This window comes from Cibotium barometz, chromosome 59 (assembly GCF_041138505.1).
Source record: "Cibotium barometz isolate CiBa-2024 chromosome 59, ASM4113850v1, whole genome shotgun sequence".
Classification (NCBI taxonomy): domain Eukaryota; kingdom Viridiplantae; phylum Streptophyta; class Polypodiopsida; order Cyatheales; family Cibotiaceae; genus Cibotium; species Cibotium barometz.
Window position 1 is genome coordinate 20,374,560 of NC_141104.1, and position 6,000 is coordinate 20,380,559.

Here is a 6,000-nt window from a genome sequence, read left to right on the forward strand (position 1 = left end):
TCTAATTATCTAGCTTATGGTTTTCCGCAGGAAATACCCTTGAACAAAGATAAAATGTGGTGGCTTATCAAGCTTGCTGCCTTATCAATTGATTACGGGAATAACTATATAAGCTAGGTAAAGATAATGTACTAAGAAGATGTGTGAGAAAAGATGAGTTCATCACGATATTGGATGAAGCTCATTCAGGGATAACACGCGGGCATTTTGCTAGAGAGATCGCAAGGTCCTTCAAGCAGGATTATGGTGGCCTAAGTTATTCGAAGACACCATAGAATTTGTCAAAAGGTGTGAAGAATGTCAGTGTTTTGCTATCCCACAACAAAGGGACAAGATGCCGCTCACACCTATTATTGTAAGACAACCCTTCAAAAAATGGGGAGTAGATTTTGTTGGAACTATTAGTCCTGCGACACATCCATCACAAGCCCGATATGTGATCGTGGCTACATGGACTATTTCACCAAATGGGCAGAAGCCAAAGCCTCGAAGTGAGCTGATGCCCAAACAACAACAAAATTCTTATACGAGCAAATTATCTCGAGGTTCAACTGCCCATTAGAATTAGTTAGTGATCATGGCTCACAATTTATTAATGAGGTGATTGATCATTTACTTGCTGGATTCTTAGTGGTCCATCAGAAATCATCACCTGTGTGGATGCCACAACAACTGAGCACATTCCATGGATGAACTTGGCGGAGTCTAAGCATGCAAGTTGGCTTGCATGAGAGGGGTTAAAGGGGACCCTCTCTCTTTACACAGGAGTGACAGACCTAGCCAATACACTACTTCAAAGTGCAAAAAGGCACACATTTCAACAAGGGAAGCACTTAGGATCTGGTCCAAGAATCACAAAGTTATTAGAGAAGTGTGCTAACAGACGTGGATTATCATGGAGTCCAACCCCGCAACAAGTAGGTTGGTGAGAGAAACAATTATAGGAACTCCTATGTTCCATGTTCCCAATGTCATGGGTAATAAGACAATGCACCATTAGCGGCATCCAAAAACTATAATGAATAAGGATGAAAATAGCTCCCAAAGGCCAGAATATGTTACACAAAATCAACCTCTAAGGCAAAAGGACTTTCCCCCATATTAGCAACCAAACAAAGGTGTGCAAAGAGAGGAGGAGGAGGGAATGCAAAGAGTGTGGGAAGTAGAACTTCATGATAAAATGTAGGCAATTTGGCGTAGAAAACAAATAGCAAAGTCACTTGTCAAGCATGGCCAGGTGGCCAAACCGAGAACCATAGAAAACAAATCAAGCGGTTAGGAAAAGGGCTCCCAGCACTAAGCTTTTATGGAATGCACGAATAGACAAGTTGACATTGCAGACAATTCTTATGGTTCTACAATGCAATCGTGGACCACATAGTCCATATGCTCAACAATCACAAATGCACCTGTGTGGCATCCAAGTGTTTGGCTAGTTCAAAAAGGCACAAACCTTATGAGCGAGGAGGTACAAGCTCTTGAAGGAGTTGGATTTGTCAAATTGATTCTTCGAGGATGCAAGGTGAGAGGTATGATGTTACAATTGCAAAGCTACTGTGTTGTACATGTCCAGATTTTTAGATGAGAGCAGGTGGGGGACATCCGTTTGTTGCATGTAGGCAAATGTATTTTTTCTATTTGTGTGTACTTAGTCTCGATGCAAACAATAACATGTTTATACACTAGCGACATCTCAAAAAGGAAGATCTGGCTAGGATTTTGAGTGCAAAAAGGTCTATTCCAATGTAAGCACGGAGTGCCCAGGGAAGTGTTGGGTCTATCTCTTTTTGAAAATGTCATAGAGTGGCATGATGGGAGGACCCGCAGTGTGACCATCAAAAGCCATCAGATGGTTTTGTTGTATTTAGGTTTATGTCAACGTTTTTAAATGTTTTGGATTTCTTGACTTGTGTGCCTTCGCATATTGTACAAAACTTATGAAGTGGTCCCTGAATTTTTTAATTTAAAAAAAATATTGTCAATAGTTTTGATACGACCTTGTCAATAGTGGTACTGATAATTGACCTTCATTATATTAATCATTTACTTTTTCTTTTTCAAATAATGAGTGTTTACTTCGTAAAAAGGACACGATCATGTGTACCCTCTCTTTGACCTTCATTATATTAATCATTCACTTTTTCTTTTTTAAATAATGAGTGTTTACTTCGTAAAAAGGGCACGATCATGCGTACCCTCTCTCTCTCTCTCTCTCTCTCTCTCTCTCTCTCTCTCTCTCTCTTTAAGTTTGAAAGCACCAAAAAAGAAGAGGTGTTCCTATGAAAACTCTCTCTCTCTCTCTCTCTCTCTCTCTCTCTCTCTCTCTCTCTCTCTCTCTCTCTCTAAGTTTGAAAGCACCAAAAAAGAAGAGGTGTTCCTATGAAAACTCTCTCTCTCTCTCTCTCTCTCTCTCTCTCCAAGTTTGAAAGCACCAAAAAAAGAAGAGGTGTTCCTATGAAAACTCTACGCGTACAGCACGCCACACCTCTATAAAAGATGGATCATGCTCACATAAACCACGTCGTGACTCCAAGAAATCATTCTTGAAGACTGTGAAACTAAGTTCATTAATCTGTGGCATGCGACTAAGTGCATCTGCCACCACATTATACTTACCTTTCTGGTAACGTATCTGAAGGTCAAACTCCTGTAGAATCTCCGCCCACCGAGCTTTTCTACCCTTCAGTTCACTTTGACTTGAAAGCCATTACAGACTTTCATGGTCCATCCGGACCTCAAAAGAAGTACCATATAAATAGTGTCTCCACTTTTTCAGTGCATGAACTATCGCTAGTAACTCTCGCTCGTAAGTCGAGTAGTTACGCTGCGCACGATCTAACTTTTTACTCTCAAATGCAATTGGGCGTCCCCTTTGCATAAGCACGGCCCCAATGGCCTCATCACTAGCGTCTGTTTCCATGACAAACGGCTCATTTGGATCGACAATAGTCGAAACAAGTGCAGCTGTTACGGTCACCTTGAGCTTATCAAAGCTCTTCTGTTGGGCTTCCCCCAACTAATGTTTTTAGTTTTTTTGACCGTAAACTGGTCAGTCACAAAACGGGACTGCGATCTTTGCGTAGTCCTTCACATACTGTCGGTAGAACCACGACATGCCAAGAAAAATCTACAGTTTGTTGAGATTCTTCGACGTTGGCCATTTAAGAATAGCCTCTACTTTTTCTGGCCATTTAAGAATAGCCTCTACTTTTTCTGGCTCCATCCGCGTACCATCGGCGGATATAATATGGCCAAGGTAGTGAATTTCTATTTCAAAAAATTCACATTTGCTCTTCTTTGCAAATAGTTTGTGCTCTCGCAACAACTTGAACACTAGACGCAAATGCTCTATGTGTTCTTTTTGTGTCTTACTGTACACAAGAATATCATCTAGGAAAACTACTACGATTTTTCCTAGATATGGACGTAAAATGCTATCCATCAGCATCATAAACGTCACTGGAGCATTGGTAGCCCAAATGGCATAACCAAAAACTCAAAATGCCCGAAATGGGTCCTAAATGTTGTCTTCGCAACATCTTCAGCTTTAATTTTAACCTGATGATACCCTGATCTCAGGTCTACTTTTGTGAAGCATCTCAATCCATAGAGTTGATCAAACAACTCATCCATGCATGGCATCGGATACTTACTCTTAATTGTTATCTGATTAAGAGCCCTATAGTCTATGCACATCCGCATAGATCCGTCTTTCTTCTTTACCAGAAGAATAGGCGATGCCCACGGACTTGAACTAGGCCGAATGAAGCCTTTGTTCAAATATTCCGTCGTCAATTGTTTCTCCACCTCCTGTGCCTCAGAGTGGCTTAATCTATAAGCATGTTTGCTTATAGGTTTTGATCCTGGCATAACTTCGATGCCATGGTCTACTTCTCTAGATGGTGGTAAGCCATCTGGCAAATCATCACGAAAAACATCCTGAAATTCCTCTAATAAATTCATTAAAGTATCTACGTACTTTTTCTTTAATGTCTCTTTCACCTTGGATTTTTTCTTGTTTGAATCGCATGCATGCCAAACAAGGTTTTGAAACAGTGGGTTATTCCATGGCTATTTTGTTTTCCTTGTTTGTCTACGCAAACATCATTTACAGTTTCATCTACGGAAACAGAATTTAAAAGAGGGTAACTAGCATATACCTCTGCTATCTGGTCTCTCCGGACCGTTGTGCACAGCGTCATGGAGAAAATAAGTGGTGTGGCAGGGACAGTACGATCGCCTTGCAGGGTAATGACTCTACCTCCATGCTTAAAATGTAACGTATTATGTAGGTAACTCCGAGCTATACTAGGGCCCAAGCCATATAGCCACTCCCTGCCTAGATACACGTCTGCTCTGGCTAAGCACATGACCTGAAAGTCAAGCGGAGCCTCGTAGTCCTGCATAGATAATGGGACCCTAATACTATGGTATTCCATACCGTTTTGTCATACCCGTTGGCTAGGCCAGCAGTATACTCATGATCGCTCTGGGTCTTAGTGAACCCCAACTTCTTGACTAACGAGTAGTTCAAGAAGTTGTGGCTAGCTCCATCATCGATAAAAACTGTGACTCTACGGCCACCTATGGTGCCATACATGCGCACCATGTCATGCGGACCTACAGTAGGCTGCCACATCGCTGGTGTCACCGAACAAGCGTGATTCTCATCACAATGACACACTGTCACCTCTCTGAACTCTGCAGAACTAAGAGGGAGTCTCTGTATTGTATGCAATTGCCTAGAGGATTTACCATCTCTTTTGGGCTCGTTGTCGCTCGTGCTGGCTTTAAGCTTTGGACACTCAACCTTCGTGTGCCCTACATCATTGCAATTAAGGCAGCGATTTTCCTTTCGCGCTTTAATATACTCCTCTTTTTTTTAGACTTTGCTGTCTCTTTTCTTCCTGGATGGTTGCGGTTTTTTTTGACCAATGACCACCCTGTCCTCCTTGGTCCATCCTATCCCCCTGCTTATCCACTGCGAAACCCTTTTCTTTTAAGGCCTGACCTCTTTTTCTCACTACCCTCGGCCCTGCTCGAACCACCACGTGCACTATGACGCTTAATGTCATCGAATATCTATGCATACTTAATTGCCTCTGCTAAGTCTTTAGGCTGTAAGGGCTCTACGTACTCAAGATAATCATCTTTGAGGTCTCTTTTAAAGCCTCGCAATGTCTGGAATGCATCGATCCCTTTTAGCTTGAGTACTATCTCCTTATAGTCTGAGATGTACTGAGTCAGGGATTTGTTCTCCATCGAGCACTTGTCCCATAACTCCCAGCTTCTCTCCACCTCATTAACAAGTAAAAACTCTTTTCGAAACATCATTTCAAACTCCATCCAAGTGGCAGGACGAGTTGTCAAACTCATCCACCACTTGTACGCTTTGTTAATGAGAGGCTAGCCTCTATGGGCTGTATCCGGCTAGGCTACTGTCGCAGCGCGTGTAAGTTTGACCACTTCGTTAGAAACATGTTGACCGAGTCCTTGTTTCTCTCCTTCTCCTCGCCACCAAAACTAGGCTGCTTCAAGTCTTTCACAATAACGACGAAGCTGTCTCTACGGACGGCCCCGCAGGCGCATCGGTCTGTACTTCTGCAACCACTGGTGAGGCTACAGTCACCCGTGCCGCAGGAGCTCGGCTACCACGAGGAGTCGGAGTACTAGCCGAGGCGGCTGTCAGTGCATCTAACCGTGTGGAGATGCTCTGTAGCATCATGACTAAGTCAGCCTGGACTTTACCCATATTGTTCAGTTTTGCATTAAGATATTTAAAAAGTCCACTAGAGAGCTCCGTCTCTGTCAGGACGTCGGCAGGGTCCAATAGGTCATAATCGTCGTCGTCATATTCCAAGAGGTCCTCCTCGGTCCCCTCGGCGACGTCGGTGTTCATGTCATCTGGCTCATTGGCCAGAAAGGGGTCATCTGCTATTGCGGCCGCTTACGGGCTCGTTGGGTCCTAAGGCGGGGTCAACAGATAAGGAGGGCGCTGGC